Source organism: Jaculus jaculus, chromosome 3, assembly GCF_020740685.1.
Source record: "Jaculus jaculus isolate mJacJac1 chromosome 3, mJacJac1.mat.Y.cur, whole genome shotgun sequence".
In the NCBI taxonomy this organism is placed as follows: Eukaryota; Metazoa; Chordata; class Mammalia; order Rodentia; family Dipodidae; genus Jaculus; species Jaculus jaculus.
In genome coordinates this window covers 109,468,655-109,481,971 of record NC_059104.1, presented here as the reverse complement: position 1 = coordinate 109,481,971, position 13,317 = coordinate 109,468,655, and positions in this window count along the sequence as shown.

Here is a 13,317-nt window from a genome sequence, read left to right as displayed (position 1 = left end):
TCTGTTTCCCTCTCTCTCTCTCTCTCTCTCTCTCTCTCTCTCTCTCTCTCTCTCTCTCAAATAAATAAATATATAAATAAAATATTTTTTTAAAAAAAGATTTAAGATTATAGTGACTGAGGGGATGACTCAGCATGTAAGAGTGTTTGCTATCTAAGCAAGAGGACTTGAGTTTGATCCCAGCAACCATATCAGAAGCCAGGCATGGCCATGTATACCTATGATCCCAGCAGCCAGGTGGGTGGAGACAAAAGAATCAGTAGGTTTTGTTGGTCAGCTAGTCCGAATGAAAGATGGTGAGCTCCAAGTTCAGTGAGAGACTGTCCCAGGGAAATGAGGTAGAACAGCAATGGTTTCATTGCATGTACACCCAAGGTGTGTGCCTGGGGTGCACAAATCTACACACCACTCATCCACAAACTACACACTTGGACACTCAAAAAGAATTAGAAGTATATCCAGGCATGGTGGTACATTGCTGTAATCCCAGCACTTGGGCAGTAGAGGCAGAGGACCAAGAGTTCAAGGTCATCCTCAACTATACAGCCAATTTGAGGCCAGCCTAAGCTACAAGAGACCATATCTCAACAAAAAAAGGAATTATAATTATGCTTAATGCAACTACTCGTGTGAATTAGAGCAAAACCAAACCAAACTTCATAAACAAACATTTCTTCAAATGCACAGGAATCTAGCTCAACTGACCCTGACATATAAAAATGATATAATTGAGCCATGACTTAAGCAAGACCCAAAAAGCAAAATCCATAGGAAGAAAAGTTTGTGACACTTGACTGCATGAGTCAAAGATTTCAGTGACTTGTTAGACTATGCCTATGACATATAAAACCATCAAGCAGTTCATTTCTAGGATCATCTGAAAACATTTGAGAAAAAGAAAGGGCATACACATTTTATTTTCAAAGGACAATGATCCAGGTAGGGGTTTACAAGATAGAGGGACCAGCAGCTATAAGTCAAAGTCTTTCTCTTCCCCCAACACATGAACTTGTCTGGTCCTAGGCAATGAGTCTATACCTACCATGGTCTCAGTCTTGAGTGCTTTTTACCTAAGCCTCTTAAAATGGTCTCCTTGCTATGCACATCTCCATTAAAATGTTCTCCCTTCACAGATTTTTCTTTTCATCTCACTCCCTACCCTGCCATTCCCTACCACACCATCCCCTTTATTTATTATCATTTATTATTCAGTGTTTGATTCTTCTTTATCTATTAATTAATTCCTCCCATACCAGAAAATCATATCCAAAGAGTAAGAAATTCATCTATCTTGTTTACCTTTCTACACTTGACACGGAATTGGTATTCAATAAATATTTGTGGAATTGGTGAATGCATTAATAAATGAAGAATACAATCCCTCTTGCAAGTGCATCATGGGCTTTCCAGACAAGGATATTCAATCATAATGGAATGGCTAATTAGTGGAATCTTACTAAGCATCACCTAGCATCAGATAAAAAAGTGGACAGAGTAACTACCTAATACTCTTCCTTCTAAAAATAGTATTTTATTAGCCAAACGAACATGGTTCCCCTGGACAGCTTTGTTTTGATCAGTGTCAGAGCTCATTATTGAAGTAAAATGGATTGAGCCAGTTGAAGTTCAGTGCTCTTTAGAATGACACACATTCTAAGCAGATGAGCCCAGTGTGCATTCCATCAACAGGGGAGGGTGTTTGGGCTCAATATTCCAGCAGGCAGAAGTATTCCAACCATGTGCCCTTGTGGCTCAAGGTCACTCACAGTTGCTTCCCACTTTAAGTCTCACGGGGTAACAGTCACCACCTGATAATGAAAAACTGTTTTGCTAACTAGATCCCATGTGAGAAAAGCTATTTCATGGGACAAGATCTCAGAGAAAAGCAAGATGTCCTGAGCACTGCAATTGCCATTTTAGTTAAGGTCCAGCGGTGGGAGGGGTGGTTGAGGGGGATCTTGATTCGACAAATTGTTGAATTTATTTCAACAAAGTAATTACATGCTTGGACAAGCTGTCCAGCTTCTTGGCATGCCATGCAATTTCTAATGATCCCTTCATGTGACTTTCTTGTGCCCAGTGTAAGATGAACCTTGTCCCTGTGGATTTGCAGGGATGTGTTTACAAGATTTTGTTTGGTTTTGCTTTAATTTATGCAGGGAGTTATATTAAGCACATTCCTAATTCTTAGCACACATTATCATGATCAGTCCAGGCAAAACATGGCCCCCTTTGTGATTTTTTTAATATTTTATTTTTACTTATTTGACACAGAGAAATGGAGAGAGAGAATGGATATGCCAAGGCCTCCAGCTGCTGCAAATGAACTCCAGATGTATGCACCACCTTGTGCATCTAGATTATGTGGGTCCTAGGGAATTGAACCTGGGTCCTTTGGCTTTGCAGGCAAGTGCCTTAACCCCTAAGCCATCTCTCCAGCCCTCAATAAAATATTTTTAAATATATTTTATTTGTTTGTAAGCAGTGAGGGTAGGAAATGGGCACACCAGGGTCTCCTGTCACTGCAAACAAACTCCAGATGCATATGCCGCTTTGTACACCTTGCTTTACTCTGCTACTGGTGAATCTGACCTGGACCATCAGACTTTGCAAGCAAGTGCCTTTAATTGCTGAGCCATCTCCCTAGCTCAAGATATATCTATTCTTTTTTTTTTTTCTTTTTTTTTTTTTCAAGGAAGGGTCTAGCTAGCTGAGGCTGACCTGGAATTCAATATGTGGTCTCAGGGTAGCCTCGAACTCACGGTGTTGCAGTCAGGTCTATATTGCTGGTAGAAATCACCCAACCAAGAGCAGCTCGTGGAAAAAAAGAGGTTCATTTCAGCTCACAGGCTCAACAGGGAAGCTCCACGATGGCAAGGAAAATGATGGCATCACCAGAGGGTGGACATCACCCCTGGCCAACATAAGGTGGACCATAGCAACAGGAGAGTGTGCCAAACACTGGCATGGGGAAACTGGCTATGACAGCCATAAGCCCCCCTCCCCCGCCAACAATATACACTGCCACCAGGAAGCGTGAATTCCCAAATCTCCATCAGCTGGGAACCTAGCATTCAGAACACCAAAGTTTATAGGGGACACCTGAATCAAACTACCACACATGGCAATCCTCCTACCTCTTCCTCCCAAGTGCTGGGATTAAAGGCATGTGCCACCACAAGATATATCTATTCTTGATATGATAATGAAGGGGAACTGGTTGGGAAGAAGGGTACTGGTTGAGAGTGGGAGGAGAACAAGAGAGAGTTATGGGTTATATACATGTATGAAAATGTCATAATTAAGCCCATTATTATTTATAAATAATATAGTGGGGCTGGAGGAATTGCTTAGCGGTTAAGGCATTTGCCTGCAAAGCCAAAGGACCCAGGTTCAATTCCCCAGGGCCCACGTGGGCCAGATACACAAGGGCACATGTGTCTGGAGTTGGTTTGCAGAGGCTGGAGGCCCTGGTATACCCATTCTCCCTCCCTCTCTCCCTCTTTTTCTGTCAAATAAATAAATAAATAAAAATTTAAAAATATTTTAAAATATAGTGAATAAAAAATAGTGATTGTTTGGCTGGGCCTAATGGTGCATGCCTTTAATCCCAGCACTTGTGAGGCAGAGGTAGAAGGATTGCTGTGAGTTTGAGGCCAGCCTGGGCGAGAGTGAGATCCTACTTCAAAAACAGTCATTATTTTAAAAGACATATCTATTCCTGCTTGAGCATCTACTTCCCATCTTCCATTTCATTCTTTTGTTGTTTGTCTTTGTTGTTTTTTGAGTCAAGGTCTCACTGTAGACTAGGCTAACCTGGAACTTACTCTGTAACCTATGTCCCCCTCAAACTCACAGTGATTCTCCTCTTCAGGCTGGGATTCAATGTGTGCACCACCATGGCCAGCACATTCCATTCTTGAGCCCTCATATGCTATCAAGCCTCTTAGGCAACTGTGTTTGCTATTGACCATTAAAAGGTATATTCCATATTCTTTTCAATTACTGGCTGAGAGAAGAAGATTTTTAAAAGTTGACCTCCTAACTTAAAATGACCTCATGTCCAGAAATTTTGCCAATTTTTAAATTTTTTTATTTACAGGTGTGTGTGTGTGTGCACGCATGCACGTGCATGCACACGTGCACACACACATCAGGATCTCTTGCTGCCGCAAATGAATGCTTGTACAGCTTTATGTGGATGGCTAGGGAATTGAATCTGGGCCAGCAGGCTTTGCAAGCAAGCACCTTTAACCACTGAACAATCCCTCTAATCCCCAAGTGTTTTTATTAGTTCTAATAGTAAAGCATGTGGAATAGATTGTTTTCTGTTTGTTTGTTTGTTTTGTGGTTTGTTTGGTTTTTGGTTTTGTTTTTTTTTTTTTTTGAGATAGGGTTTTACTGTAGCCCAGGCTGACCTGGGCTATGTAGTCTCAGTGTAGCCTTGAACTCACAGTGATCCTCCTACCTCTGCCTCCCAAGTGCTAAGATTAAAGGTGTGAGTCACCATGTTCTGCTTTGAGGGTTTTTAAAAATATTTTATTTTTATTTATTTATTTGAGAGGAAGAATGGGCATGCCAGGGCCTCCAGCCACTGCAAATGACCTCCAGATGTATGCACCACCTTATGCATCTGGATTATGTGGGTCCTAGGGAATCGAATCTGGGTCATTTGGCTTTGCAGGCAAGTGTCTTAACAGCTAAGCTATCGCCCCAGCCCTAGATTGGGTTTTATGTCTTTATATTTAGTCCCTATGCCATTTATGCCTTTTTCTTATTTTAACATTGGCCAAGACCTCTTCTGTGATGGTAATAGAATTGCTGAATGAGGATGTGAAGAATCCAGGCATCTATCCCTGAGGAATCATTAAGATACATGATAATATATCCACACAATGAGGTAAATTGAGGCTATAAGAGGAAGTAAGGAAGGCTTCTGTTTTGCTCTGGAATACTCCTGGGATATAGTGCCAAATAAAAAACAAAATATAAAGCAATGCAGATAGTATTCTTCTTTTTTTTCCAAGAAATGTATAAGAGCCAGATATATTGTTTTAACCCAGTAATATTGACACTGGGATGATGGAGCCTGGGCTACAAAATAAAATAAAATAAAACAAAACAAAGAAAGGAAGGGAGGAGAAAAGAGTCAAATATAAAATAAATAGCAAAAATAAATAAATAAAGGAGATACAAATTAGGGGTGGTTTGCCCCTCTTCCTCGTAGGCTATCAAGTTGACAGACATTGGCTTGGGCCACTATGTGACTCGCATTGGCTGATTGTAAGCAGAGAGATCTAGAGTGCCTGTGAGCCATTCTCAGTGCTTCTCTCCAAGCCTTATCGCCAGCTCTCATATTAGCTTTACATTATGGACCTCTCCATGGTCTCCAGCAAAAGCCAGACCCCAGGGCAAATGTCATCTGTGGCTTTGTACAGGGCCTGTATAGACAAAACTGTTTCTCCTTCTCTCATGCTTCTTCCCATAGGATAAATCTGTGTCCATGACTCAGGGCTAAGAGTAGACCACAGGATCACGGTTCATGAATGTGCATGATTGCTGAGCCCTTGCTCTGAAAATATCCTCACACCCTGAATCATAGAGTATTTTGATGGAACTATGTGTTTAAGAGTCTCTACCACAAACTGAGACAGCAGTAGAGAGCAAAGTAAAAGCAAACTAATCGTAAAATAAACTTGGCTTCAAAGCCCATGAAATTCTAATTTCTCTCCCATAAAATGACTATTTAAAAAAATAATAAATTAGGTTTGGAGAGATGGCTTAGAGGTTAAGGTGCATGCCTGCACAGCCAAAGGGCTAGAGTTCGATTCTCCAGGTCACACGTAAGCCAGATGCACAAGGAGGCGAACACGTTTGCAGTGGCTAGCAGCCCTGGCATGCCCATTCTCACTCACTTTCTCTGTCTCTCTCTCTCTCTCTCTCTCCCTCTTTCTCTGTCTCTAATAAATAAATAAAAATAAATCCTTTTAAAAAATAAATAAATTAGCTGGGTGTGGTGGAGCATGCCTTTAATCCCAGCACTCAGAGGCAGAGGTAGGAGGATCACTGTGAGTTCAAGGCCACCCTGAGACTACATAGTGAATTCCAGGTCAGCCTAGGCTAGAGTGTAACCGTACCTCAAAATAAATAAATAAACAAACAAACAAACAAACAAACCAAAAAAATAAATAGATTATTAGATTTCTTTAAATTCACAATATCCTCATAATAGGAGGAAAAGATGGTAACATCAAAATAAAGGAGAAACTAATGGAGAGAGGGAAGAGATACGATGGAGAGTGGCTATCTGAAGGGGACAATGGGGAAGGGAGGGAATTATCATGGTTTATTGTAATTATGCTCTAGTGCACAATTACAGAGCTCTGTGTGTGTGTGTGTGTGTGTGTGTGAGAGAGAGAGAGAGAGAGAGAGAGAGAGACAGAGAGAGAGAGGGTGGGGGAGAGAGAGAGGGAGGTGAGGTGCTTATGGCCCCACTTCAATCTTAATATTGTCTTTGTGTTCATGTAGGATCAGAGGTGGGAACTATCTAAAACAAAAACAAACAAACAAAAAGCAGAGAGTTAGCTGGACTGGGAGAAGGCTGGACTCTGAACTCTAGGTGAATCATTGTCTCTCTGAACGCACGATTGCTATGTGGAATACAGTCCCAGAAGACTTGCACCAGGGGCTCTGGGATTTGGGACCTCACCGCACCATCCCCAGAGTACCCTGGACTGGACAGGAAGTCTTTTTTCTTTTTTTCCCCTAACTGCCTTGGAGCAGGATGTCTCTGTTGCAATGGCCATGGTTCAGGAATTAGCCTGATTTTGGGGGTGTCCGTCCATCGGCATGGTATGAGTGTCAAGGAGATAGTGCGAAACATGGCAAGCATCTCATCCCTTCCATGGCGGGCACGTTTTCAGTTTCACAGATGGGTGATAAAACAAATCTAAATGTAATCTTAAGTCTTTCAGTCTTGGGAGTTTATGGTCGTAACCCAAGCTGGGGAAACATGGAGCCTCCAAAGAAATGCAGTCTTAATAACACGAGTGTACTTTCACCGGTTATTAATTACCAGGATGTTAATAACAAGGTTCAACCGAACAAAGTCACAGGGACCTCTTCTTGTGTTAACGTAGTTTATTTTCCAAAATCTTTATCTCAACAGCACCACCTAGTGGTCAGTTCCCTCACTCATCAAACCTCAACATATGAAGGAAATGTTGTTCAACTCACTGGGAGATGGAGATTCTCTGCCTTCAGATGTTTATATCCCAATGTTAAGTACAAAAAAAAAAAAATATGTGCCGTGTTGAGCCTATGCACGTGGGTTATGTGTGTATATTTGTACACACTTTTTAATATTCATGTATGCATAATGATCTAGAAACAGGCTTGGAGAAGTAACTCAGTGGTAGAATGCTTGCCTCAGATGACATGAGGCCATAAATTCAATCCTTAGAACCACAATAGAACCTAGGAACATTCTCCAAATGATGTTCATATCAAGTTGAAATATTTTTGTTATTGCCTTATTCTTATGTATCCTTTATTATTCATAACACCAATCATTTATAACTAGGAAGAAAGCTTATTTTTTTAAGACCTAAAGAAAATCCATCCAAAAAATATTACTTTCTAAACACAATTATGTTCAACAGATATTTCTGAACATCTAGGATGTAAATATTGTTTTGCAAATTCCATGTTCAATGTAAAGTCAGGTGGCATTCCTCTACCACCTAATGAACACTTGTTATGTGCTAATCATCATTATCTAAATGTTAAGAGTTCTAGAAGCAAAAGGACCAAAGTGACATTACATGGCTCAGAGAGGTTAAATAGCTCACCCACAGTCACAAAGATTATATGAGCTACAAACTTAGGTCTTTCTCCAAAGCCTGAACACTATGCCACTACATAAGCCTCCAAGTTTCTTTTAATATTTTATTAATTTATTTTACAAGCAGAGAGAGGGAGTGTAAGAGAATGGGTGTGTGGTGTACAAGGGCCTCTAGCCTTTGCAAATAAACTCCAGATGCACACACCATTTTATGCATCTAGCAAGCCTCCAAGTCTCTAAGAAATTCCTCACATGGTGTTCAAGCATGGAAGAAAATGGAGCAGAGTTTCTGAATGTCTGCTATCTTGTAAGCATTCTTTTGTCATAGCAATCAATGAAGTAGCTGTATCTTAGAACTCAACCACCTTGTAGGGCGAAGTTCTTCTTGGTATAATTGTCCCTACAGCCACAGAAATAAGAAAACAAGCAAGGCATGGTGGCGCACGCCTTTAATCCCAGCACTCCGGAGGCAGAGATAGGAGGATCACTGTGAGTTCGAGGCCTCCCTGAGACTACATAATGAATTCGAGGTCAACCTGGGCTACAGTGAAACCCTATCTCAAAAAAAAAAAAAAGAGAAAGAAAAAAGAAAACAACTGAGGGTAGTGAGCCCTTATATCAGGTCCTGTTCTGAGAACTGAACATGTATTGACCTGTTTGCTTTTTATTTGTTTGTTTGTTTTATGGTTTATTTGTTTGGTTGTCATTTTTTTTGTTGTTGGTTTTTTTGGTTTTTGGATTTTCAAGGTAGGTCTCACTCTAGCCCAGGCTAACCTTGAATTCACTATGTAATCTCAAGGTGGCCTCGAACTCACAGTAATCCTCCTAACTTTGCCTCCCGAGTGCTAGGATTAAAGGTGTACATCACCTTTTTTTTTTTTTTTAAGGTAGGGTTTCATATAATGCAGACTGGCCTCCAACTCATGACATAGCCAAGGATCCCTTGAACTCCTGGTCCTCCTGAGTCCACCTCCCGAATGCTGGGGTTCCAGACGTGCACCACCACACTGGGCTCTTGACCTGTCTAGTCTTCCAATACAAAAGCAGTAGGCATAATGATCATTCTCATTTTGCAAATGAAGGAAAGACTCAGCTTGCACAAGACTTAAGCTAGAATTTGTGTGCTTGGTGTCACTAACTCTACAGCCTTTGGAGCTCTGTCTGTTGCTGCCCTAGGCTTGAAGAAGTATTCAATAAGTATTTCAGATTAGTAGGCATGCTGCTATCTTTATTTTATGGGAAAGTAGGGCAAGACATGAAACAGTGCTACTCATGAGCACTCAGCTAGTTGAGCAAAGATTCAAATCCAGACGCCTGGAATCTCAGGTTTCTCGTTCCCAACTCCTCTTTTTTTTTTTTTTTTAAATAAAAATAGAATTGCTTTGTTTTTTTACATTTTTATTTTATTTATTTGAGATAGGGTCTCTCTCTAGCCCAGCCTGACCTGGAATTCACTATGTAATCTTAAGGTATCCTCAAACTCACAGCAATCCTTTTACCTCTGCCTCCCAAGTGCTGGAATTAAAGGCATGTGTCTCCATGGCCAGCTTAGAATTGCTTTGTTTTTGTGGTACTTAAAATTGAACCCAGTGTCTTATGCATGCTAGGCAAGTTGCTCTACCACTGAGCTATGTACCCAGTAACATGAACAACTGTTTTGAACCAGCACTTGGACTTACAAAAGATGGAGTAATAATAGGGTGCAACAAGACATCCTAAGTGGGGGAATGCTGATACTTATGCATTCAGAGAATGTCATGCATGTGACAGGTAATTTGCTTATCATACTCATAGGATGCATAGTAATTTTGGTGGGCTTCTATATCTGGTGATACCTTCCCCTTGGTGTCAGTCTAGATATCACTGAATATGGACTGTGGTCTTCTCCACAACCAAAAACCAGAAGGACAAGTCCTAAAATGACAAAAGTTTGGCATGCTTAGAATTGGAAATGATCAAAACTAAACAACTTTAACAAGAAAAAGGAGCCATCCAATCACATAAGCACTGCACTCTGAGGCTCTACTATCAGAAATTTTGAGGTTAAAATCGGGGTAATTCAGCCACATGCGTATGGATTCTACAAGTAGAAAGGTGTGTGTGTGTGTGTGTGTGTGTGTGTGTGTGTGTGTGTGTACAAGGATGTGTGTGTTAATGGGGATCAAACCCAGGACTTTGTGCAGCTTGACAAGTGCTCTATTCCTGAGCTATATCCTCAGTAAACTCTCCAGTGATGGAAGAAATTAGCCAGGAAACATGTAAACCAAAGTCCTTACAGAATGCTGGACAGTAACTAGGAAGTAGAAATTGACCACACTAAGAGATAGGGAGTATAAAAGAAAGAGAATAAAACAAAATGCCAGTTGTACTGCTGAACATACACTTCTTTTACTTAAAAAAAAAAAAAAAGACTGGAGAGATGGCTTAGCACTTAAATGCTTGCCTGTGAAGCCTAAGGACCCCAGTATGAGCAGTATGAGGCTTGATTCCCTAGTACCCATGGAAGCCAGATGCACAAGGTGGTGCATGTATTTGGAGTTCATTTGCAGTGGCTGAAGGCCCTGGTGCACCCATTCTCTATTTGCCTCTTTCTCTCTCTGTCACTCTCAAATAAATAAATAAAAAATAAATGAAAAAAATTTTAATCACTAATTTTCCCATTGGGCCAAAAATTTAAATAACACTGTTGGCTGCAAATTCTGTTGCCATGGTAATGAAGCACAAATAGTTATCAATCCCTACCAGAGAAGAGACTCCTGTAGGTGTTATGCTTTTAAAGAGAAATGGTCGTATTTTTCAAACTTGTAAGTGAGCCTGATAATGTAGGAAAATGACCTTCCAGGTAACATATTTGTGAGGTTTTAGTTTCTTCTTCTCATCAAGACAGGGACCAGACAGCTGTCCTAGACACATGGAGAACATCTTCCCTTTGAAAAAGAGTAGATGGCTTCAAGACATTAAAAAGTTACCACCCCGGGCTTTGGAACACATTTGATCCCATTGGAAGCATCTCTCCTAATGTGAGTTATTTTCACAACACTCAAGAGGATGTGTGATCTTGGTACAGAAGGGAGTGAGAATTGTTCTTTGTTTTGAGAATTGAACATTTCAAAATTGTCTGACTACTCATGGTGAGGGCCCATGAGCAAGAGGAGTGATTCTGAGCAGTTGACATTAAGGCCAATCATACTGCAGTGCCTGAGTCAAGCTGTTTTATTAGGAAATAACTGTGTGTAAATTAAAATGTGGAACTGGGCATGGTGTGCACACCTGAAATCTCAGGACTTGGGAGGCTAAGGTTGGAGGATTATAAATTCAAGACCTGCTTGGGCCACATAGCAAGACCTGTCTCAGAAAAAAAAAAAAAAAAAGTTAATGTTAAATATCTGGTTAACTCTCAGTAGGCTTGGCTGTTCATTCTCTATCAATGGAGCACATGAGCTGGGTGTGGTGGCGCATGTCTTTAATCCCAGCACTTGGGAGGCAAAGGAAGGAGGATCATGACAGGTTCAAGGCCACCCTGAGACTACATAGTGAATTCAGGTCAGCCTGAGCTAGAGTGATACCCTACCTTGGGGGAAAAAAAAAGAGAGAGAGAGAGAGAGAGCCACATGAAATCTCAACAGATCTGTGGTTCCACATTGTCCGAGGAAGCAAAGGAATCCTCCGCAAGGCTATTGCTGAACTTCAGAGAATGAGCCTTTCCACAGTGGTGGTATATCCTGGGGCATGAAATGACATATCATGGACATGAAACTTGAGCAAAAGCACCATTCAACCATTCTGCTTGCCAACGCACTCTGATTTTTAAAGAATCCCTAAGGAGAGAACTTCTTGGTCATAAGGACTGAGTGTGAGAGTGATTTGTTAGTAAAATAACCACAATGGAACTGCTCCATTTTATGAAGTTTATGACTTTAGTAATATATCACTCTGTGCTTCCCTTATTTTTGGATCTGCTCCTTTGCTATCAACATAGAAATAGCTGGGTATCTCAAGATAGCAGGGGAGGTGATGAGATTATGAAACTTGAAATAGCATGTGTGTGAGGGGATGGGAAACAAAATGAGAAGGCACGCACCACCCTCAGAGGATGGTGGCCCCCATAGTACAAGGCACAGTGCCAAGTAGCACTCAGCACTTGGGGGGCGCGTACTCACTTCTGCTCACTCTCTCGGGCCAGGAACTGAGAAGTACGTATGGACTGTCACTATTCCCAGCTCACCAGCAAGAAGCAGAGCCAGGGAAGCCGGGGTAGAGGGGAGGCTCAGTACATAAGAGCATTTGCCACACCAGCATGAGGACCTGAGTCCAATCACCATCATCCAATCAAAGAAGGCATGTGCATGCTGGAGGGATGGCTTAGAGGTTAAAGGCATTTGCCTGCAAAGCCAAAGAATCCACGTTCAATTCCCCAGGACCCACGTTAGCCTGATGCACAAGGTGGCACATGTGTTTGGAGTTCGTTTGCAGTGGCTGGAGGCCCTGGCGTGCCCATTCTCCCTTCCCCCCTTTCTCTCTGTCAAATAAATAAATAAACTAAAAAAGGGGTGGGGGGAGGCATGGGCTATACATGTCTGTAAACCCAGTCCTGAGAGGGCAGAGCCAGAACAGCTCACTGGTCAGCCAGCCTAATAGAAAAACAGCAGCTCCCGATTCAGTGAGACTCCGACTCAAGGAAACAACACAGAACAGTGAGAGAGGATCCCTGATCTTACCTCAACTTCCACACCCATGCACACAGGGCACACGCATCTGTATACATACGCGCACACATGCGTGCGCCCAAGGCTGAGCCAGGACTATTCCTGCTGGTGTTTACCGTCACCACACTGGGCTTGGTGCTCACAGGGCCTGGGCTCAGAAGCAGTCTCTGTTCAGGCACCATAGAGGCCAACAACCTGTGAACTGCAATTCACCTGGGTTTGTGTTTGTTTTGTTTTTAAGCCTTACATGAAGAAGTCTATGCCTTGCAAGTTTTCATATATAGCAATACATTTGTTTAATATAATATCCTTAGGACACTGTAAAGTTTAAATAATATATGCTTTTAAAAATACACTACTTGACATATCCTATATATATCAGAAAGATCTGTGTCAGAGAAAAGTGAAAAGTGGTAAAGAATCACCTCAGATGATTCAGATTTTTTTTAAAATTTTTGAGATAGGATCTCAGCATGCATCCATTCTAGGCTAGCCTTGCATTCTCTATATAGCGCCGGCTGACCTCAGCCTCCACAGTGCTGCAATGACATGATCACAGCGAGGGGCCAACCATGCCCAGCTTTCATCTTTCTCTTCCTCCTCCTCTTTCTTCTCTCTCTCTCTCTTATTTTTCTAGGTAAGGTCTCACTCTAGCCCAGGCTAATCTGGAACTCACTATGTAGTCCTAGGCTGGCTCCGGACTCACAGTAATCCTCCTTCTTCTGCCTCCCAAGTGCTGGGATTAAAGGCATGTGCCACCACACCTGG